Genomic DNA, 26,105 nt, shown 5'->3' with positions numbered 1-26,105 from the left:
ATATATTTTATTTACACAGTTAAACTATCAGAACACAATTAACTCTACAATTCTGTTTTGAAGTACTATTTGTAAATAAAATAATTCAAATGGAAAACAAAATGCCTTCAGAATATAAAAAGAAAAAGATTACTAAATTCCCCCTCACACAAACACACACAATACATATTGTAAGAATAAAGAAGTTAAAACTAAAGCATTGCAAGGAAACCTACAATAAAGATATTGGAGGCAGATGTATTGTATTCTTTATGGCTATTTCAGAATAGCAATGTGAATGTGAGCTATTGGCTGGATAGTACATAGAACTTCATTAAAGAGAACTCAATAATATCAATTAGAATAAAAACTGTTAAGTGAACATCTACATCTTAAGTTTTCTTGGCAAGGACTTGCTTCCTTATATATGGAATTAAACTACTGAATACTTACCTTCTAGGATGATTGGCATCAAACAATGTGTTATCTTCATCATCATCATCTTGTTCTAGAGGTGTTAATTCCATGATTTCTATGTTAGTGTCCAAAACTCTGTATCTCCTAGTTTTTCGGTTTCTTCTTCTCATCCTACAAAATACAGCAAATTAATGAACAAAAATTATTTTAATATAGGATAGATAATCCTTAGTTTATATTCTAAATTTAAAATAAACAATCCCTACGTGTCTGACATAGGAGGCACTCAATACAAAGATGGTTATATTTCAAGTATATAATTCACACCAAGGATTACTTATGATTCATTAAACAAAATGTATTCCTATGATTGTTTCCATGACTGACATACTCTTTTTTGTCACTGACAACTGGTGGTGCTGATAGATAATTTTCTAAACCTTAGTTCAGGTACAACTTTACCAAATCCTTCTATTCCATCTTTGCCTCCATATTATCTTATCATTATTTAGGATTAGGTATTTTTGCAACATTAAGAAACTGTATGTATACATATATACTCAAATTCTAGACTGGTAGCTTGCAACATATCACAGGCTACACATCAGAATCACCTAGTGTCCATTAAAAAGTAGCATGCTCAGGACATAATTGCATTAGAATTTTCAGGAATAGGAATTAAGCATCATTATTTTATTAAAGTTCTTCAAGTGATTCCAATGGTGCTGAAAAGTTTTATCCTAAACAAGTGGTTCTTAAAGTGTGTCTCTCTGGATCCCCAGAACCATACTAACCAAGAAATTTATAAGAAATAAAAATCTTTATGCTTAACATAGACTTAAGAGAACAACAAACTTTGAAAAGAGAGGGTATATGTTTATGTGGGTGTTGATTTTTCTGTCTCTCCCGTTAAGATCCAAGAGGGAAGCAACTATACTTGCTTTATTCACCATTATATAATCACAATGTACATATAGTTAAGATGCTTTTAAAATATTTGTTGAGGGTTTGCATGACAAATTGAGTGGCACCAACTTCAAAGATAAGCATTTTCAAACACGACATGTGAGCCCCTAGAAGATAGTGTCCTACATATACATGCATACATATATACATTCAACAAATACTTTTGTATTGTAGGTTTCTTTTTTGTAATCATGGGTATAAAATATATCTTCCAAACATGAATCTTTTAAGAAACAGAAACCTATTTCATATAAACAGGCAGAATATTGTTAAGCTTTAAATAAGTGGGGGACTCAGTTGAATTTAAATAAATTAAATATTTTTATGTACTAATTCATACAAGAATGAATCAAATTATCAAACCAATGTATTATTAAGTAGAATTTAGAACTGATATGCTACTTCTTGAAAAGTGTTTTGCCTTAGTCCAAATAGGGAGAGATAGCTACATGGTCACGATAGCTACAGGACCATAAAACATTAAATACAACAAAACGTATTTACTATCATATGCTGTGATTTTTTTTTTCCTCAAGGAGGGTCAAAAACCCTTATAAAGTCTTAAAATTATTGTGTTAATCCAATGAGCTATTTAAAATACAAAAAAGTAAAATATAATAAGCATCATCAAGGAAAAGTCTAATTTTATCTATTGATATACAGTGTATATTATTCTGAAACAAAAGAGTAAAGGGGGCTTAAAAATCTTTAATTTTCATAGCCATATTTTCTTTCTTACCACTAAGCTCAACTTGCCTGTATATGTGTTTATAATTATATATCTATTGCCGCATAATAATATGCATATTTTTCTATTAGACATAATAAATAATTATGTAATATTAAAGTATATTTTGTGGTTCCCAATGAAGTATAAAAATAGGAAATTCATGTAACAAAATACAAGAAAGAATGTATGGAAGCCCAAAAGGACAAAAGATTTTAAAATCTAAACAATTACTTACATTGAATTACATTCACCCAGCACATAGCATGCACAAAAGAATTATCCTGATCATATTCTTTCTAGATATTTGAGTTGGTAACCAAATAGCTGTCTTAATATAGACAAATATTTCTTAATGTTCAATTACACTCAGCTTGGTCAGAACTATTTCCTGTTCTTACATGTAGAAATGATAGTATAAAAATAAAAGTACTAAGATAAGCTTGATAAAACTCTATATAAAAATTGGATGCCACATAAAATAAACAAAACAGAATAAGACTTCATTTAATTTTACTACTTTATGCAAGGAAAAAAGTACAAATCAATGTAACTTGTTACAACTTGTTGTATCCACTAGAATTGACTCATACCTTTTGTTCCATTTGTTTTATTTTAATGGATTATATGTAGGGTATGTATTAAATATCAACAATATAAATAATAATATTCCTTAATTTACTCAATAACACATTCAACCTATACTGAAGAATGTTAATTACACATGCACATTCTTTGGTATATGGTTAGACATGATGATAAAACAGGGTAAACCTCAATAATAAATATACAACTATTGATATAGAGTATCTGTCTTGACTATTTTTATCATAAAGTGACCAATAATGAATCTAATTATTGACCAAACAATAATTTGAAACTATAATTTTTGCCATAGTAACATAAGTAAATAAGTTAGAGAGCTATAATTTTAGTTGTCTGTGATTTTCATCAGGAAGTCCAGTCAAATTGGATACAAGATAAATAGTAAAAGTTATTTTTGCTAGTTTGACATCTCTCTCATTTTTAGACCTCATTCTCATAACTCAGTCCATCAATTTTCAGTTCTAGAACTTCAGGAAGCAAACACTGATAAGAGATTAAAGCATTTTATGGGCTGAACTTTGCCTTTCAAATATTCATACTGAGGTCCTAACTCCCAGCACTGGAGAATGTGATCTTTAGATCACACCTTAAAGATAGGGTCTTTACAGAGGTATTCAATTAAACTTGGGTTGTTAAGGTGAAACTTAATATATTATGCCTGGTGTTCTTATTAAAAAGGAAATTTTTAAGACTACACGAATACAAAATGAATGACATGTGAACGTGAAGACAGTCATCCACAAGCCAAGGAGAAAGGCCTGGAAGAGATTCTTCACTCATGGCCCTCAGTTCAAACAATAGAAGTTTAACCCTATTTGTAAGACTTTCTTACAACAGCTCTAAAAAATTAATACAGCATGCAAAAGATTTATTTATTACAGAAAAAACCTGTGTAGGATAGATGGAAATAGAGAAGGCCAGAAGATACTACAGCAGATGATGCAGGTTTTAAGACCCATGAAAAGTAGTGGGAAAGGATAACTGGGTAGTAAGATGTTCAGCTTGTAGTGCATTTCTGAAAGAGTTTTGATCAGGCCAATGGTGTGTCTTTAAGCAAAGACTACCCATTAGCTGTCCCAAGTCAGTCAGAATAGCTAGATTTTGCTGCACTTAGTTACTGGCTAAGCAGATACCTAGGAATTATGATCTTGGTATTGATGCCACAATGGATTAAAGATTGCAACAGATGGAGGCTGTCGGTCAACCATGCTTCCTGCAGTAGGTTATCCTAACATTAGGCAGGATTAATGTATTTCCATAGCTGCCACCAACTACAAGGCCCTATCGAGTGTACTTCCTGGGAATCACTGAAATTCTTTTGTGTTGCTCCACCGTATCATTGTTATCATCTTTTCTCCTATCAAAACAGCATTCTAATTTACTACTTACACCAACTATGGCAACAAACTAAACTGCCCTTTATCCCCTCAAATCTTCAATGAGTTCCCTCAGCATTCAGTAATGAGTTTGTAATATGATCTTCAAAATATGAACATAGCATGGCTCATATTAACAGCTCTTGCTCCACTTTGGTCTTCATTCCACATTCCATTTCACTTTCTATAGCCCAGTCACAAAGCCTTCTCTCAATCCTTATGGGGGCCATACTTTTTCTGCCACTGTATTGACAGTTTTTACACTGACATTACTGCTGTATTAGTGCTTATTTATTTAGTTTTCAGATCAAGTATCATTAATTTAGGAAAGCCTTTTCTGATCTATCTAGCTAGATCAAAAATGCCTCCATAGTATGAATGCACCTTACTGGCAAAGTACTCATCAAATGTGTACTTGTGCACTTATTTAAGTCAATATTTTTCTTCTCTACCACACCATTAGTTTCATAGGAGTAGGAGCTCTACCTGTTTTGCTCACCCATAGTACACAGGTTCTTTCATAAATACCTAATAAATATCTGTTAAGTAAACTGACTGAAATATGTAGATTAGTAATATATCTAGCATTTTCTCTCTATAACAAAGATATTTACAATTTTAGATGGAAATCATCTCCTCTGGGAATGGGAGCCAATAAGAATATTCTCTTCTGAATATACCACAACAAAACCTAAGAATCTAGCCAATTTTCAAATTCTAATATGGATCTCAGGAGGTGAATAATTGCCTTCTGTCTCAAAACAAAACTGTATTACTAGAATATTTAAATAGGTACTCACTCTAGGACCTTTTTTATCTCATTTAGGTATATCTCAGGGGATTGTCATACTCAAACTAGAATCACTAATATTTAGCGTATATCCTATGCTATGGAGCTTCATTTTTAGCTTTTGATATGCAAAATTTTCATATTCTAACACACAGTTAACCTATACTTTACATAATGGACATATATCCTTTCAAAAGCCAAACGGAATTTTTAATTCTTTTTAAAAATTCTCTGCATTCTATCTGGAATAATTTCCAATGCTAGAGATATTTTTGCCTACCTATATGAATGAATGTTCTAATCTTTTTAATCTCAAGATCATGATGCTTGGTATACTCTGATATACAGCAATAATGCTTCCAGGAGAGGTTGAGGTATATGTGACCCCATAATGAAGTTCTCAGACTACTATGCTTCTAAATTTTCTTTTTTTTGGCTCCTTTTGCAATTTTTATTGGGTCCTGGCTATTGGCCTGACAACTGCCAAGTTTAATACAACCTTGACAAAGTATATCATCAAATAGACAATTGTCCCCAAAATGTATCTTATCACTGCTCATCTCCAGGAAACTGTTCAATGGTAATATCCAAAGTTTAACAAAGAAAATATCAAAAGAATGTTCATCTGTGTTTAGAACACTGCAATGTTGCTTTTCCTCAGAGATACCTTTTTCATCTAGTTTCTTGTAATTCAGTCCATATAATCAGTTCCTGAACTTAGATTTTTGTCTCTTGTTTGATGACAACCAGGTGAAGTAAGTCCTAAGTTAATGTCATATTGTCATATATGTTGGCTTTAAAGTGCCCCATATGAAAGTATACAACAAATGATTTCCTCATCATTTCTCCTCTTTATCTTTACAAGGATTTATTTTTTTTCCTTTTTGACCCTAAAGTTTAGAATGTGTACCTTGATAATTCTTCTGACTTCCATTTCTAAAAGTTCAGCATAAATTTCTTTTCTAGTCAACTTTAAATTTCTATCTACTAAGAACTCCCCGGTTTCCCCTCCTGCTTGGCCTCTGACTGGCACTATGGCAAACCCTATTAGTTTTCTTCTACAATCTTCTTTTTTACCCTACTCCAGTCTTCCCAGACCTACTTTCTTGTTGATTATAGTTTCAGAGGTCAGATATCACACAAATGTGTATATTTTATGTGTGTGTGGATGTGTGTTTGTGTGTGTAGATATATATTTATTTGTTTATATTTATATTTATGTATGTATATATGTTGCATATAAATAGAAGTTTAAAATGTATACATGTATTCATTCAATGTAATTATATGTTTCAAATGGAATCTGTCTTATGAATGCCAAAAATTGTATAAAAAAGTAATAATGACAGCCATGTTTTAAAACATGTGAATGCATTAGAAAACATAGTAAAAATATGTAAGATATACATTTGTAATTCTAGACACAAAATAATCTCCATAAGAATGACTCATATCTCTTGTACATTCACGTATGCCAGCCACTGAGCAAAGCAACTTATAATCATTATCTTTTTATAATCTTTGCAAACAATTCTATTAGGAAAGTACCCTCATATTACATAGAAAAAGGCAGAGTTTAGAGAAAATTAAATATGGGACTATAAATTGGAAAGCTGGGATTCATACACAACTACTTTTACTACCTGACTTGAGTTTTAAATCATTAAGCTAAAGTGATTTCATGATAAATTAAAGTAATACTAACCAAGGTCACAAAATTAATTGACAAACATTTTATGATCCTCAATACAATGATTTCACATTGTATCATACTGAATAATTTTTTAGTTGAAATATATTTTTTGTTCACCCTTCCATTGTAAAAGTAATGACTTGGCATCTACTTGCTTTAACATGTACAATTATGTTGTTCTTATTAGTCCATCTTTTAGTTTTGATCACTGTAATAGAATCTGCTTTTTGTTTTGAGACAACCTTCCTCTTACAGCTTACAGAACCATGATTTTGTTAGAAAGCAATAAAGTCTAGCCCTAAGGAGTATATAATGATTGTAATAATTGGTGTAAACCAATCATAACAATATTATTTTCCTGTTTCCAGTCATCATCTAAGAGAGAGGAAATGAAGCAGCTCAGACAAATTAGATAGAAGGAAATGTCTCTGGTTGATTTTCTAGGAAAGACTTTTCTCACTGATTAAAAAATAAAACAACAAAAATAATAAAAAAACCACAACAAGAAGAGAAAGCCTCCTTTCAGGCCCCAGCCCCCTTCCCTCCATCCTGCATGAGATACTACTTTGTGGGAACATAATTTTTAGAGCTTATGTAGCCCTAACATAGAAAAAGATGAAAAAATTCAGAATTCTTCATTATCTCATAAGGCTACGAACCAAACCATCAAACCATTCACATTCATGACAAGAAAACAACAACAAAATTTAATGTGTATTCTAGTTCTTAGAGTTAAAAACTTCCTGATCCGGGCTGGGGATGTGGCTCGGGCGGTGGCGCGCTCCCCTGGCCGTGCGTGCGGCCGGGTTCGATCCTCAGCACCACATACGGACCGGGATGTTGTGTCCACCGATAACTAAGGAATGAAACTTGAAGATTCTCTCTCTCTCTCTCTCCCTCTCTCACTCTCTCTTTAAAAAAAAAAACAAAAACAAAAAACTTCCTGATCCAAACATTTAGCATCTTAGCTTCTGAGTCACATTGCCAATTTATATTACCTAGATGCATATTCCTTATAACCCTATTCCTTCAATGAATCTTTCAAGTAGGATCTATTAGCATGCCCTTCTCTCTGATTAAACTGAACATGTTTTCTTAGCAGTTTCCAAACAGGCCACAGATTTTCAAAGCTTTATTCCACACTTGTTTTTTCTGCTGAGCACAGTGGTCCCACCAACATCTTGATCATAAAATCCCTTTTTAAAAATACTTTGGTTGTAGAGGGACACATTTCTTTTTTTAAATTTTTATGTTGTGCTCAGGATCGACCAGTGCCTTTTATGTGCTAGGCAAACATGTAAGGTAGGTACCACTGAGCCACAACCACCACCAGCCCCATCAAATCTTTTTTGTTATATTCTCTCCTCAGAAATTTAAAAGTCCACAGAAAGAACATAACTGTTTTCAAACTGTTCTCCTTAGATTCCTGAGTTTCAGTAGAGGTATAGCCAATCACTGCAGTACTATGTTTAACTAGTTTATAGAGAGACCCCACCTCTAAAAAAAGAATGTAAATATATAAAATATTAGAAAAAATGTACACAAAATACTATTGTGATATCTGTTAGATCCTCTAGTTCTACTTCTTCCAGAGAAAAAATTGCTTTAACTATAAACTTTTCTGAATGATACACATTGGTTAATTATGTTTTCTACCATGTTGAAATCACCTAATCTCACCCCAAAATAATATAATATTAATATGACCACCTTTTCTAGACCAGGATTGTCAATATCAAGGGTGGATTGTGATCTGTGTTAATGCCTGAAATACAAAGATAAGATTAATCAATCAGAATATGTGATTTAAGAAGTCAGTATAGGAAAAAAAATGCACTCACATATATGAGGCATTTGACTGAGTCAATTTTTATGAAGATTAAAGGATTCATGAGGATACTCAAGTTATCATGAAAAGAATGATAGGTCATAGAAAACTTAAGCTAAAAGAAAGCAAAATATAGAGTCAGAAGCTTTGAAGTAGTAGAAATAAATATACATAGTGAATAATTTCATTGGCCAAAAGCAAGAAAAACAAAACTAAGCAATCAAAGAACAGATAAATTTTGTTGATTTTCCATGGAAGCATCATTTTTTAGATTAATATACTTTTTCAATGGGAATCAATTAATATCTGTATATTCTATATAATTTTCAAGAAAACATGGGGAAGTGATGTCAATCAAAGTAACTGCAAAAGCATTATTTAATTGTTCATTATTTTTAGTTTAAATAAGAATTGTTTTTACTGTTCTATAAGATGCAAGATCATCTTAAAAAGTAAAAAAAAATGTAATCAATCAATTACTTTAAGAAACCTATGAGTAACACAGAAGGAATGTCCAGTTAGAATTCAAACTCTGGGTTCTACAGGGGTTGTGCATTTTTCCAGGTATTACAATCTTCTGGTATATGGATTCATATGGTAACATTATTAGTGCTTAGCACACATGTACCTTCCCTTACCAAACCCCAAATACACATGTGTAACTCCCAACTTTCATACAGTTAGGCTCATATTACAATCTTCTGGTATATGGATTTATATGGTAACATTATTAGTGCTTAGCACACATGCACCTTCCCTTACCAAACCCCAAATACACATGTGTAACTCCCAACTTTCATACAGTTAGGCTCATATATACTTTTGGTAAATAAAACATAAATAGATGTAACTGCCATTTCTTTGCTAAGGTAGTCAAAACCTCCTGTGCATTCACTTGTGTCTAACACCAAATCCTGACAACTCTGGAGGACTTATGTTAAAATGGCAATATCATAAGATGAAAGGTAGCTAAACTGCTGAATTATCATATGTAAGACAACTGTCCTGGATGATAGTGCAAACCTGCAGATGAAATTTCACAAACATGAACCTTATCCCATAAGATGCCATGGGACTTTGCTGCCCAAGAAAATGTTATAGAATGATAGAATTATTCTGCATCATTCTGTTCAATCATGTAGCTATTGGTGATGCAAGAATTGAGCCTTGAAATGTGGCCAATGCATCTAATGGACTGGAATTTTAAATGTCAGTTCAGTTAAGTTTTAAACAATACAGTAGCTATTGCTACTATATTAAACAGTAGGGTCATAAAGAATTATAAGCAAAAACATATTGTGATCAAAAACACATTGGAAGGAATATTATATATTAAGTATAAGATAAGTTCAAGGATAGACATATTTGTAATGGAGAAAGAAGAACAGTATCTATTACAGTAACCTAGTGTGAGTTGAGCATAATGTAAGGACAGTGTCATTCAGAAAGAGGTAATATTCTAAAATAATATTTAGAAATTAAAACTAGATGATTGGATGTGAACAGTAACTAAAGAGACAAATTTGGGGTGGCACAGGTTTCTAATTTGAGAAATTGTAGATATGATGTCATTCACCTAATAAAAGTAATGCAGCAAGAATTTGTTGAAGGATAAAAATGGTAGTTTCAAAGTTGAATTTTAGGAGGCTGTATCCCTATCTAATAATGAGTTGGCTGACTAAAGTCTATAACTCAGACAGCAATTAAAAGGTTAGAGGTGGAAATAAAAGAAATGGATGGATGCATAGATCACCCAAAGAACACTGACCATCAAAGCATAAGGGGTTAAGAAAAAGTCCAGACATCACTAAAATCTCAGGGTGAAAATCATTTTTTCACACAAACATTCAGTGAATGCCTTTGTATTCCAGCAGCTGGTTAGGGCCTTGAAGGACCAAAGGTGGATAAGGTACAAGCCCTGTTCTCCAGGACATTAGATGTGTAGGAGAGTTATAAAAGTAGGAAAAATAGTTCATAGATGAGACAATTCATGGAGAAGCAAGAAACTAAATAAAGAGGTAAGAAGAAAACCATAAAGTCACAGAAACCAAAGAAAAACTAGTGTATTGATATCTATAGAAAAGAAGGGAAATATCTGTAGAACCGAGACAATGTGCTTATTAATTATCCTGTTAAAGAGCAACTTTAGAGTGGTACAATTAAAAGCCAGACTGCAACAAGAAGAGAAGGGAAAGCAAGGTAGAGAATGGGGACACTTCAATGGAGAATCTCTCTCCAGTCGTGCCTATACTTTTACTTCCATAGGAGCTTTATTTAGATTCCCTTTTCATGGCTTCTTTGGTTTCTTACTTTCCTATAGTTTCAAATATCCTCCTCTACTGCCTCTGTCCCCGCTATTGGCAATCATCCTTAAATAGGCAATTTTCTATATCTCTAATTCAAACTTCTCCCTGCTTACAGATTTAAAATTACTAAGAATGACCAAAATCCAAAGAGTATAGGTCAACAGAAAGTAGATTTAGTTACAGGGCCAGCTTTTAGATGACTGATATCAATTGTAAAACCCTCAGTCTTCTAGACAAATATAATAGTTTTGTTACATTGTTAAATGGCTTTTCAAATAACCTTATGTACAGAAATGAGATTTCAGAGGAGCTACTTTCAACCACCTTAGTCTCTTGTTGTGATATTCTGACAAGCTGAATTTATAACCACAAAAGGCAACAATGCTCCTTTACTGGATAATGAGCACTTTGAGGTCAATCATGACTTGTATTGTCATTTAAGCTCCAATATCCAGGATAGTTTGGGAGGTATAACAGAAACTCCAAAGTACTATGAACTGATTTGCATGGGTTTAAAGGTGGTTCATATGATTACTTATCTGAGCACTTGTTTACATAATTCACAATCAGCATCATCCTTAAAAAAAAACCTCCCAACAAGCATGTTGTATGGTTACTGATGTATTGATACAAAGTTCCCCTCAGCTCTTGAGGTCAATTAGGCAGAGTCTAAGGGAATGCTATCTCATATATTTATTCTATATGGATGTCAATTTCTATGTGTCATAATATGAAAACGGTTGGAAAGCACTCTTTTGGCTTAATATCCCAAGAAATTAAAATGTATTTTACTGCTCAAAACTGTATCTATAACACATATTGCTTAAATATATAAAATCCTAGTATCGCATACATAAGAACAGAGAAAAAAGATTGTTTTAAAAGTACTCCAAAAAGCTTTAGTTATGTCTACATCACAGAAAAAAATGAAGATATATAGTCAAAATAAAAAATGAGGAGAGGAACAATAATCATTACTACAAAAATGTCTTGAGGAGTTATTATATGCCAGAAACTATGCTTAGTACTTAAATAGATCTTTGAAACAGTCCTTTCAAGTAGATATTTTCTATTTCACAAAGCATGGGCTGAACCTTACAGATGGCATGTAACTCATGTGAGAAGCTTGGATTAGACCTCAGGGATGTTGACTCCCCCTCTCCACACACACCTGTCAGGATACAATGAAATAGGATAAGGGAAGATAAGGGAACAGAAGTCAGCAGAAGAAAACAACTTAAGAATGGACTGGTGTTTTAAATTGCTGGGTTAAAAAGGAAAGATCTAGTAGCATGGAATATAAAATAATTCATACTCATTCCTAAAAGCCTAGAGCAATGCACACCCCTTGTTTTGGTGACTATATTTATTTTCTTGCAGTACACCTTACTCCTTTATTTGTGTTATTTCTCCCACAATAAACATTTGGTGAGATAACAATTAGAACTGTTACCATCCTTACTATAGGTGAAAGCTGTATAAATGAAGGAGAAACAGGACAATCTGCTTGGTAGAAAAATTCCGCTTTCCATGGATACATAAACAACTAGAATAGTGATCCATAATTGCAAAGACTTTCCCATCTATGTGCAGCTAATACTTGCCACAGGGCCTGGTACTGATACATATTAGGTGCCCAATAATATTTTCTAAATCAATAGCAGTGACTAAATACACAAATGACTAAGTAGACAAAGTAGTCCATTTTTGCCCAGTTGAATAATTTCTATCAATATCATGATTTTATATGTTGAAATCACAATTCTGGAAGAAAATTAATTTCTTAACTCATACAATTAAGTAACTAGATGGGAGAGAGGTGGTTACCAGTCCCACAGACATATTTTATTAGTGTCTGGTTTCAGAAAGAATTAAGGATATATGTATGATCAGATAACAGAGGTTGCTTTAAAATATCACCATTTCTGACTACATGTAGCAAATTAAGAAAATCTTTAAATGAGGGGAGGAGATAGCATCAGAAATCATTTCACCTTGACACAGACATGATAATCGATAAATGTTCAAGTTGAATCATTTTTATAAAATAGTAAAATGTGGAGGTTTATTATTTGTCACTCAACAAAAACTCAAATATTTTACACAGTTCATTTTTTTCATATATTAGACATTTTTACATGTTATATGACTTTAAATCAGTTATTTTCCTCATAAGAAACCCAGTATTTAAACTTGTTAAGTAAGTTCAAGTAGATCTGGGTTTAGTCAAATCCTAGATGGGTATGCCTGGACAAACTATTTAAACTTGCTCAGCCTCAGTTATCTCAAGAATATATTACCAATTTCAAAAGTTTTTGCAAGAATTAAATTGAAAAATGTACATAAAATATGTAGCATTATATTAGAGACAGATTAACATTTTATAACTATTTGCTATTAAGATGGCCAATAAAAACTCAAAAATAATGTTTTAGTTATAAAGAAAGTTTTTTTGAAAAAAACCTAATATTATGTTTTCATTTACCAGCTTGGATAATCAAATTAAATAGTTTGTTTCCTATAAATATTAATAGGATCTGCATTTTTTTGAAGTTTTTATAATTTAATTTTTACTTGGAACATAATAAATATACTCATATATGGGTACAGTGTCATGGCTTAATACAAATATTCACTATGTAATGATGAAATCAAAACTAGTATTTGTCCTTATCATTTCTTCGTCTTTGGAGCTTTCATACTTCTCTCTTCCAATATTCCATAAAACATATAATAAATTGTTGTAATCGACACAGCCCCCTATTATGCAGTGAAACACTACAACTTATTCCTCCAATCTGTATTTTGAAGAACATTATACTAAATGAACAAAAGACAAATAGGGCATATCCTCACATCTGTGGAAGTTAAAAATGTTGATCTCAAAAAAAAAAAATAGAATCATAATCACTGCAGGCTGGGAAGGAGACAGGAAGGCAGAATGGAGAAAGATTATATAAGGAGGATCTGTGATTCTGCAATTTGATACCATTTCATTATATGTTTACTATCTGTATGATTGATGAATGACTCTCTGCTCCTCCAGTATACAAGTACCACGGAGACAGAAATGTTGATCCCTATCACCACAACTATATCTCTAGTGCACAGTATTAGGCAGCTGAATAAATACTGATTGCCAGAATGAAGGCTATGGATGCTAAATTTCACACACCTCTATACCACATCAAATAGCCTTTATCTTCATTTCATAGAAGAAGGAGTTCTGAAATTGAAGAGGTTAAGTGACTTTTGCCAAAGATTACAGAGGTAAAAGAATGGAAGAGTTGGAATCCCAGCATTGGTGTCTTTCCAATACACCATACTGAATAAAAAAAGAAAAAGCAGCATTGACATGGTATGAAAAGAGAAATGATTCTCTGCTTTTAAAGTATGGACAATTTTCACATACTCATACCAGAAATTGCTTTTATATAATCAATGTGCATGCTCAAAAATAATAACAGCCCTCTAAAGTGATTCTGTTTTAGCTTTATATATTTTTATACATTTTATATATTTTTACTGTAAGAATCTTTCACAAAGAGGAATGAAATGTAAGTATTAAGATCTTCATACTTATTTCTTCTATCACTAAGTAGCAATTATCTCTAAATTTCTAAACTTCATAATCTAACTTTACAGTAATATGAAGAATTAACCAAGTATATTTACTCATTCATCAACTACTTATTCAGTGCTCACTATATTTTGTTCAGCATTGGGCATAGAGTAAAGAATTAAACAAATAAGCTTCTTTCATAGACATTATGTTTATCTTGGAAAATTTATTCTGTCCCTTCAGTGTTTCTTGCATATATTTTTCAGTATCTCTGGAAAGCAACTGACTGTTCTTCCAAATACTTCTTCAGTTAAAAATATAACTGAATTACATTCCAAGACAATTTGGAAATCTCAGAGTTCAATATCATAAAATTTTACAAGTAAAATAGTCTCAGTGTCATCTCATAACAGTAAAGGGAATGATAATTTTGGCATATTCTCCCCCCTTGGCACAGACAACTAATGCTGATTCACTGTTGCACATATTTTGGAAACGGGGGCCAAAATGAGCATCCACCAAAATGAAAAGCATAATCTGGAAACAAAAATTGTGGACTCCGAACATTGCCCAGACATTGTTAACGTCAATCAAGCATTGGACCTTAGGTAGCCTACTAAATTTAGAACTTGGACTACATGAATGTGTTAAATACTGGGTGAAGAATGTAGTTTTTATTAGCCATGGTTCAGCATTTGGCAGTTCTCATACAATATGATGTTGCATTATCCAATAGAATCTGATTGAAATGGCTGTAATTTTCAAGTTTTACAGCAATGAAGACAGGAAAATCAATGATGATAATCACTTGTATTTAAGATTACAAATAAACCAAAGTGGAAAAAAATTTAAGAGAATACCAAGAAAATTATTCTACTATCCATTGTGTGTGTGTGTGTGTATGTGTGTATAAATATGCACATATATGAAATAGCAATATGCCCTTAATACTTGCTATAATAGGTAATTTAACAACTTTAATTCCTGTATAATAGTGTTGGCCTGAATTTGATGGTCTTTGTGAATCAACAGTATCTAGTTCAATAATATTACTTATACCAGTAATTTTCAAATGGTTTGAATCCCTTTACATTCTCAAAAATTATTAAAGGCCTTCAAAGGACTATTATTTATGTAGATTGAGTATATCAATATTTAATATACTGGGCTGGGGTTGTGGCTCAGTAGTAGAGCGCTCAACTAGCATGTGTGAGGCACTGGGTTTGATCTTCAGCAAGACATTAAAAGAAAAAATAATAAGTGAAAGAAAGGTATTGTGTCCATCTACAACTAAAAATATATTTTTTAAAATTTAATATATTAATTAAACCTTAGTAAACTTTTAAATAGTTATTGGTTCAAAATAATAAATTATAAGGGCTAGAGTTGTAGCTCAGTGGTAGAGTGCTCACCTTGGACATGCGGGACCCTGGATTCAATCCTCAGCACCACATAAAAATAAATAAGCAAAATAAAGGTATTCTGTCCAACTACAACTAAAAATTAAATATTTGAAAAATATAATAAATTATAATTTACATATTTTTGTAAAAACTTCTCAGAAACAAAAATAAAAATGGTGAAAAGAATGGCACTTTTTTTTCCCCAAATTCAGTTAGTATCTGGTCTAAAATGAGAGGAGATAGAAAATAAGAATGGATATAAAGTAGAAAGTGCTAGATTTTCTTATTCTGAATTCAATCGTGCAAAGTGATGTTTGGATTTAGGACATAGAGAAAGTCCAGTTATATAGAGATATAAACTTGTAAATGGAGGGGTGTTTTAAAAGCCTGTCAGATACTAATGGTTATTCTTTTTTTTTATATTATACCAAAAATTGGCAAGAGATAGTTTCTTAATGTTAACTGAAATGTAGAATCTGAAATAATATCAATGAATGGTTTGTCCTTATAAACTTATAAGAGAATGCATTATTTGGAAAAGTTGAATACTATAGATATCAAAAGAGGCCTCAGGGGAAACCAACAATTTCCCATGGTTTCTTTGACCATAGAATGTTGGATCCATATTCAGCAACACTGGCTTCCACTGTACCTTCTTAAATCAGCTATGTGAGCTAAGTGATGTTCATTTTCTTCTATTCATGAAGATTTTATATATATATATATATATATATATATATATATATACATATATATATATATATATATATATATACATATATATATATATATATATATATATATATATATATTTATGGGGAAAATATGAAGTGGTTTGGAAAACAACCCTGGAAACTCATCCACTGCTCCTATTTTATAGAGAATAAAACTGACTGATAGCTTTTTCTTAGCTCTTCTCTTGGCTAGCTCTTTCTGGTAAGATCTTGGCTGTATGTTAACTCTTCAGAGAGGTGGTTTCCAACTAATTAGGTATAATCCAATTATTTAGGTGCAGATTAAGGATCTAAAAAAACACTGATGGTAAACAAGAACTTCCCTTCTAAATCATATAAAAAAATACCTACAATAAGGCCCTGTACAGTATATTAATGCAGCACTGAAGTACTGAATAAAGAACACAAAAACTTACAAATGGGGATTCTGACCTAAAGGAGTTTGCATTCTGATAGGCAAATTTTTGATGAGTTAGTTACTTAAAATTGCATGAAGCCGAAAGAGAAAAGTGTTACAAGATTGTGTGATCATGGAAATTCAAGGGAATTTGAGATCACTTCCACTTCAGGAAAAAGGTGTCCTTTGAGGCTGAGTCAAGTCTCAGGCAAGATGAAGAGATTTGGAGGTAGACTGCTGATTATAAACAAAAGACAGCACCTACTAGGAGGTTTAAATTCCCCCAAAAGTACCACAGGCCTTTAGGACTATGAACAGCACATTCTCCGAGCTAAGCGCCCCTGATGCTGCGGGAAAGGAAGGAGGTCACTGGTCTGCCCAGGTCTGGCTGCAGGGAGTGCCCCATCCAGGCTTCGCCTCACCTGACTGTCCTGACCACAAAGTACACCAGCACCGCGCCGCTCACCACCATTAACACCGTCAGGGCCCGCTGGGTCATGGGCTTGTCTCCAGGGTTGGGGCTCACGGCAAGGCCGCCACCCACTGAGCCTTCCCCGGCCTTTCCTCCGTTTTCCTCTGCTGCAAGCCCAGCCCAGGGGCTGCTGCCATTGCCGCCTTCGGTGCCTCGAGGTCCTGAGGCTTCAGCCAGAGCATGGCCCGGTTGCTGGGCAGCTGTGGGGCCCGGGACAGCGGTGGCAAGGTCCTCTGGCCAGGGTCTGGAGGCCCGAGGCCCTGCGCGGCCTCCGCTGCCTGCAACCACACCACCAGCGGCCCCCTCAGAGCTGGCAGAAGCAGCAGGAGGAAGAAGGAGGCCAGGAGGCGGCGGAGACAGCAGCAGCAGTGCAGGGCCTTCATCGTCCCCAGACCTCACTCTCACCACGCTGGAGCCGCCGGGCCCGCCAACCTGGGTCCAGGAGGGACCATGGGCCCGCTGGGTAACGAAGAAATGGTGACTAAATCCTGGGCTGAGGGCCGGGGACAGCAGGTGGCAGAGACAGCAGCCGCTGCAGAGCCGGCAGCAGCTGCCGGGAGAACCGAAGTTCGTACATCTCAGCAGCCACTTGGGTTGCTAATATGTAGGGGCGGGACGCAGTCATTGACCTCAGCCTCTCCACAGATTGCGCACATGCCCTGACCAAAGGGGAAAGGAGAAGATGCTTGAGGAGTGTTTGGTGCTGTTTCTACTGAAGAGAAAGAGGTGATTTAGGATGAGTAACAAAAAGTAAACAAGTGTAAGGTGTACATCTGCTCCATGCCAAAACCATGAGAGAAAGCGCATAATTTGAATTGCTTGGTGTAAAACTGCAAAAATACAGCAAATCAACCAGAAGGTGAACTTCCTGGCTTTTCCTTGGCTTGATTGAAAAAATTTCAGCAGACTTTTTTCTGACTTAGAGGCCCCAGACTCCCCCCACCCAAAAAAAAAAAAAAAAAAAAAAAACGCAGAATTTTGAATTCTTTATCTGCTCCTTTGGAATGCAAATCCTTTTAAAAATGCCCCCAAGTTTCAAGAACCTGTGAGTCATTCCTTTGAAATTCAAACAAGGAAAACAGTGCTTCTGTTGCCCAGTTTCTGTGAGAGGACTGGAAACTAACCTCAGCACAAGCTCCTTCAGATTGGAAAACCTCCTCTTGCTGGTGAAAATCTAAGATGGATTCCTTTTAATTTTGGTGAAGTCAATTAGCAAACAGGTGGCCTATGATTTGCCTGCCCCAGTTCTAGCTGTTTATTTCCTTTACAGAAGTCCAACTCAGACTGAATGCTTGGCCCTATCCTTTGTTAAGCACTCTTCTTTACCTGTTTGCCTTTTTCACCAATAATATGGAGTTACAGCTGGAGCAGATTTAACTTACAAGAAAATATCTGACTTGAATAAGTTAATATTTACATTTTTAAAAATTTATTTGTTCAACAAGTCCTTTAGCTGTCCTACTTTTTGCTTGGGACTATGCTAATTTGGGATTTTGGAGTGTGAATAAATAAGACTTGTTTCTACTTTCATAAAGCTTCTGTTTAAGTGACAATAACAATAGTATTCACATTAACTAAATTCTGACTTTTGTATTGTATGTGAGAAGTACAGGATCTATAGTGAAAACTTTGTAAATGACTATTTTGAGGGAGATGCACAGGACACTGTCTTTTAACTGCTTGCAGAGAGCAGGATGATGCAGTTGCTTCTGCCTGATAGAACTGCCAGGAATAGGCATCTTAATGCTAGGTTCCTGTAGGAGAAAACCTATTTGTGACACATCCAAGTGTCCTGCTTCCAGCTGGCGTTTATTAATAATAAAGTGGTTGTTTGGATTTCCCATCTTCCATACACCGATCTCTCTACTCCAAACCATACTTGAAAGAAAGTTGGTATTTAATGTCACTCTCTGTGATCTCCCAAGATAGTCCAACATAAAATTCAGCAAGAAAGGAGAAGTAAAGGAGAGATGGAGGAAGAAGGAAGGAAGGAGTACATGTGATATATTTCCTTTCTTACAAAATCTGATTTTGAATAGTGTTCTTCATATTTATTAATGGAATTATTCTTCTCCTGGATGCTCAGGCATAACATTGGAGGCATTTATTGCCTTTTACTTCCAGCTACAACAGTCCTTGCCAAGGACATGTAAACTTCTGAATTTTAAAGTCATGCTTCAAATGTTTATAACAAGCTATATTCTAATGTTTCTCAAAATATGACTAGCAACCATTTGAATCAGAATAAGATACTTTATTAAAAGTACAGATTCTAGAATTTCTGAGACAGAATTTGGGGGAGTGGGAACATAGATCATATTGGAATCATACACAAATTCACGGAGGTGGTTTTCATTTAAGACAAAATTTAAGCAACTGTTTTATTTCCTTCATAACTAGCATTAAGATGTTGTAATATCTGTCCATTTCCTAATATTTTTGCCATTAATCCACACTCTTTAACTCTCTATTTGTAACAACTAATCATTTTTATATTGCTAGGACTGTATACAATCTACTTTACTTCCTGCCCTTTATGTCTTTAGTTAAACCTTGTATATTAATTTCAGGCTAAACTTTTCAAGTTCAAGTTTAGCTTGAAGTAACAAACATTAAAAAATCAAAAGATATTTCTGACATTCTCAGTCCTCATTAATAATGAAAGTAAGCAGACAAATCACCTGAAAATATTTTCTTTGTAGAATACCGTATTTTTAGTAAAGCATTATGACATGAAGTTATCTAAATCCATCAGAGCAATGAAGAACAATATTCCTGAGAGAAAAGATTGTGTTCTGCTCGTGCAATATTAAAATGACAATTTGAACTGGGCACTGTGGCTTGTGTCTATAATCTCAATGATTCTGATGATTTAATTAGGAAAATCACAAATTCATAGCCACCTTAAGCAATTTAATTATACCCTGTCTCAATATAAAAAGGACTGAGGCAACATGGAAAGCAGTTTCTAGGAAAATTGGGAATGGAACCACCATTTGACCCAGCTGTATGGTCAATACCCAAAGGACTTAAAAGCAGCATGCTACAGGGACACAGCCACATCAGTGTTTATAGCAGCACAATTCACAATAGCTAAACTGTGCAACCAACCTAGATGCCCTTCAATAGATGAATAGATAAAAGAAAATGTGGCATATATACACAATGGAATATTATTCAGCAATAAGGGAGAATAAAATCATGGCATTTGCAAGAAAATGGATGAAGTTAGAGAAGATAATGCTAAGTAAAGTTAGCCAAGCTCAAAATATCAAATGCCAAATATATATTCTCTGATATAAGGAGGCTGACTCATAGTGGGGAAGGGAGAGGGAGCTTGAGAGGAACAGAGGGACTCTAGACAGGGCAGAGGGGTGGGAGAGGAAGGGGGGATCTTGGGGTCAGAAATGATGGTGGAATGTGATGGACATTATTATCCAAAGTACATGTATGAAGACACTAATTGGTGTTAATATACTTTGCATACAATCAGAGATATGAAAAATTGTGCTCTATATGTGTAATAAGAATTGTAATGCATTCTGCTGATATATAAATTTAAAAAATTTTAAAAAGATAAAATAAAAAGGACTGAGGATTTGGCTCAGTGTTTAAGAACCCATGAATTCAAGGCCCAGTGTCCCCCTCAAAATTATGAGCATATCTATCTATTTAAAATACAAGCCTCCAAATATATTTATAATTTTTTTTTGTTTTGATTTTTTCTGTTAATATACTATTCATTCATTAGCTCATTATTTGGCTTATAAACAATTATCAAGCACTAGAGATTTAAAACATTCAGAGGAGAAAAATTTTAGAACAAGAAACATATCAAATTGCTTAAGTTCATCTGTAAACCAGGTAAACACCAACATTTTTTTTTAATTTATTAAGGAATACAATTCCTTAGCGAAACAACCAGTCAACTTTTATGGAAATATAATTTAAAACCACTGACCTGCTGAATAAAACCCAAATTCATCAGTCTTGATTGTATAATTATTGTGAGTACTTTTAAATAGCTAATATATATTAGATATCAAACTTTGAAATAGCTAATATATATTAGATATCAAACTTTAAATGATTGCTTGTTTTATCCTCAAAAATATCTCATAGTTGTTCTTAGGAAACTGAGACACAGCATAATTAATGTGGCTCCTGTAATTAAAAACAGAACTGGATATTGAACACTAGTACTTTAGCATCACTGGTGGATTATTAACTGTTCATAAACACTCCCATGATTTCATTCTACCTTATTGTTTCAATCACCCGTTGCTAGAAGAATGTTATATAACCCAAAATGGTAAAACCTCTGAAGTTTATAGCAAATACGAGTTTCTTATGTGTCAGACTCAGGTTGATTGATAAGCTCAACCTGGTACTAGGCCACAGGCTGACTTGAAGTTTACACCAAGTGTCTCCTCTCATATTCTTCCAAGGCTAGCTTATCGTTGTCATTTTCTTTTCTAAGGTAAGGTCAAAACTTCCTGGACAGAGAGGAAAAGTAGAGGGGGATATGTAATTTGCAAAATGTGAAGCCATTTGTGTTTGGGTACTTGTAATTTTGTTTTTTAAAAGCAATGGAAACAATAACTTATTTAAAAGTCCCTGGTAATGCCCTTGACACATATGCATTTCGTTAGTGAGGGATGTGTCACATGGCCACATTTAGTTTTTAGAGAATCTGGTAAATTTAGTATTTAAATTGATAACAGAAATCAATGCAGAAACATCTTGAAGATATTAAAAGAAAACAAAAAGCTATCAATATTGTCTATAACCAATGAAAGTATACTCCAAGAAGATGACAAAAATCAACATTTTTTTTCAGAAAAATTAAAGCTAAGGGAATTAATTGTCAATTACATATTATTATATTTAATAAAAAAGATGTTTTTCAGGCTGAATGGAAAGATGGAAACTTCAGCTTACAAAGAGAGACTAGCAAATGGAAATTGAAAATCTTTGTGTAAATACAAACATCTGTGTAACCCTCTTCTAATTTATTAAAAGCAATAAAATCATTCAAAAAATAATGTCAGAATGTCAAAATTTTATGCAAATAAAAATGTAAAATGGCAATAGCATACAGGCAAATTTGAGGACAAGAGTAGGAAATGGTTTTATGCTGCTTCCAATTTGCTGAATAATGACATTTGAAATGTGAAGTTTTAAATGATAGGAGTGAAGTGAAAATTTGGTTATATATATATATATATATATATATATATATATATATATATATATATATATATATAATTACACTGTTGTAAGGCTATTATGTTTTTTCACTAATCAGTGGTAAATTTCAGATGTGAAGTTGAATCTGTGACTTAGGAAGTTCAATATATTAGGACTGAAGTTTGAAGTAACACAGTATCAAAACTAAGAAGAGACTTATTACTAACTTTAAAAAAAGAATATAGTTACACTTCAGGAACCAGTAAATTATAATGAAAAGAGGTGTATCTAGGAAAGGATGTTATAAATAACTACCAATGAGAAAATACCCTTGTTAGGCATTTCTCAAGAATAATTTTGAAAATAATATCTTTCTAATAGTAAAAAGAGGACACTGACATGATCAAAGTTTGGAAGTCGACAATACAATTATCTTCAGAATTTCCAATATCCCAAAATGATATGTGCCTGTGTATACACACATAAACTTTCTTGTATATATTATATATTTCAAACAATACAGTATATATAAATTGTATTCTAATATGATATTTCATATCAGAAATGTCTATTCCCTCATTTAAAGCATGAATGTTAGTTATTTACCATATTTGTTTACTGTATTGAATCATTTTCCTTTAGCTCTGACACTAATTTTTTTGGGGGTTAGGAGGGATTGAACCCAGGAGTGATTATCCAGTGACCACATCTGCACCCCCTTTTTATATTTTATTTAGAGACAGGGTCTCCCTGAGTTGCTTTAGGAACTCACTAATTTGCTGAGGCTGGCTTTGAACTTGGGATCCTCCTGCCTTGACCTTCTGAGCTGCTGGGATTACAGGCATGCACCACCATGTCTGCTTTGTTAAGGTATTAATTAGTGAACATTATATGCATAGACATTTTTTGGCTTATCTTTTAGAATCACTTTATTTTTAAATTTTGACTCTCTCTCTCTCTCTCTCTCTCTCTCTCTCTCTCTATATATATATATATATATATATATATATATATATATATATAGCTTTTTTAATTGTTCATGGACCTTTATTTTATTTATTTGTATTGGTGCTGAGAATTGAGCCCAGTGCCTCACACATGCTATGGAAGCTGTCTTCTACTGAGCTATAACTCCAGCCCTATTAAATAACATTTTATGATATTACTTTACTTAAATGATTTTCTACATCTCTGCTATTAAATTACTTCTTACACAAATGTATGCCAGTGACCTTATTTTAGGGTAATATGTATTCAGAGTCTGTCAGTTTGAAGATTCTTTATGAAAGAATTGTGTCAGATTTGGGGGTTTAACTCAGTGGCCAAGCACTGGCTTCACATACACAAAGCTCTGGGTTCAACCCCCAGCACAACTTAAAGAAAACAAATAACAACAAAAAAAATGTTGTAAGTCTTGGGTTGAAAAGCAGATGTGAATTGAGCTGAAGCAAGTCCTAAATAATAAGTGGCTCTCTCACTTGCTAGAGCTGAGCAACCAACCCACAGAATAATAATTGTGGAAAGAAAACTTGAAACTGTGGTCAAAACATCAGCAAGAACACAGGAAAGCAGTGATGGAGAGCATGGTCAGTATGAAGCAAGAAGGCTCCCACTTCCTGCTGTCATTCCTTGAGAAAAGGTGGGCCTTGCACAGGAGAATATTAGCAAACATTTAGTCTTACACACCAGTTTATTGCTCTCAAGATGAGATGATTAACTGGTGAGTCATTTCCCCCAGCCAATTTTATTTATTTATTTTTTTTAAGACAGGGTCTCACTAAGTAGCTTAGGGCCTCACTAAGTTGTTGAGACTGGTCTTGAACTTGTGATCCTCAAGTTCCAGCCTTCCAAATCACTGGGATTACAGGAGTGTGTCACCACACACAGTTCTCCTTCTTTCTACTTTCACACTGATAAATAGTCCCATTCTATTTGTCAGTTTTTTTCCCTTTTCTATCTCTTCTATAAACTTGTTCTAAAGGTTGTTTATACATTATGGCATAGTTAAAAGATGTTAATATTTGAAGTATCTGCATAAATTTCCTTAAGCATGATATATAGATGTATAACCTAATCCAAAAATTATATTAAATGGTGTGAAAGGTTCCATCAATGTATCTTTTACCTGGACTTTCACTAGTGTGTTAGGTCTTTCATTTTCTCCTAAAATTTATGCCAAAATGTTGAAAAAAAAATCATTTTTTAAGTATGCATGGTGGCTACCTTTGCTTTGACATTGGAAATTTTCCAGCAGACTTATTTCAATATAGCTTCTTTAAGTGAGCTATTTGTCCAGCTGCTCTTTTGTTTGTACATGGGAGATTGAAAAAAAAAGCAGGCAAGAGGAGGAGGTAATTGCATATAATCAGCTGGAGATCAAGGGTCCTACATTGAAGATTAGTTGTAAATTTCGTTGAATTTTTGACAAGCAAGAATAAAAGGAATAATTTCATTTTTTTCAAGACAAAACATACACCCATATTTTTATGTATATTCATTTTTGATTAGCAAATGAAATATATAAATGTAAAAACACATGCAGTCAGCACACCTTGTTAGGAGCCTAAAAACATCTATGTATCATGTATTATCATCTATTACAGAACTTTGTAACTGCCCTTGATGTCTAACAGAAGTGTCTGGTACATAATAGGTATTCAATGACATTTGGTTAATGTATAGTATGAATAAAAATGTAAAATTTTTAATTTTTAATAGTATTTATAATATTTTTCTTTTATTCATATAGCACAACTCTCTGAATTCTAAAATACGTGGAAGGTAAAATTCAGATTCTTTGCATTAATCAAATTACATATTTAAGAACATATTTAAGACATTTAAAAACATAGTTGTATGTTTGTAGAAAGATCAGTGGAGTACAGGGAAGGGAGCAGGAGCAAGGAGGAGGGAAAGGGAAGGAGAGGCACTAGGGACTTAATTAGAAGAAGATATATTCCATGCATTTATCATTATATCAAAATGTATTTAGGTATGTATAACTAAAAAGAACCAATAAAAATAAATACATACATACATTTAGAATTATAGTGATCCATGTATGAAATATAACACTATAAATGTATTAGAAGAGAAAAGGATGTATAGAGGCTGTATGATTTTTATGGTGTGACCTAGTGAAAGGTTATACCTAATCTTTGGGCCCTTTTAAATTATACAAATTTTCTAGTCTTATACTATACTTCAAATCATTGACTAGTAAGAATTTATTCCTACTTTTCATAAGGAGTTTTAGTTAAAAAAATAAATTACAACTCATGTTAGTAAGAAATGTTTTACCTTCTAAATAGACTTAATATAACTAGACATTACATATATGCAAAAATTTCATCTTTATGAATATGATAACATTAAAAAAGCATAACATATAATGAACTTCTAATTATGGTTTAAAGGCTATTTTGTATGGTTAGCTTATAGCAGTGAATATTTTTTTCTGTTTTATCAGATAAATCATTTCTTTATTTTTGTGTGTGTGCATAGGGTTGGGAATTGGATTAAACCCAGGGCCTCAAGCCTGTTAGCCAAATGCTTCTATCACTGAGCTACAACCTCAACCCTAGGTTTAAAAGTTTATAAAGTTCAAAATAATGTAGTATGTCCCTAACATTCATCAAAGGATATCAGAGATAAGGTAA

The 26,105-nt window shown here is 33.4% G+C and overlaps 1 pseudogene; it reads right to left on the bottom strand.

Moving 5' to 3' along the window:
- Window positions 1-428: 428 nt before the first annotated feature.
- LOC143411874 (membrane protein FAM174A-like) lies at window positions 429-17,753 on the bottom strand (annotated as a pseudogene).
- Between the last annotated feature and the right edge of the window lie 8,352 nt (window positions 17,754-26,105).

The sequence above is a fragment of the Callospermophilus lateralis genome, chromosome 12 (assembly GCF_048772815.1).
Source record: "Callospermophilus lateralis isolate mCalLat2 chromosome 12, mCalLat2.hap1, whole genome shotgun sequence".
In the NCBI taxonomy this organism is placed as follows: domain Eukaryota; kingdom Metazoa; phylum Chordata; class Mammalia; order Rodentia; family Sciuridae; genus Callospermophilus; species Callospermophilus lateralis.
Note: the sequence above shows the minus strand (reverse complement) of the source record. Positions and strands in the feature narration are given on the sequence as shown.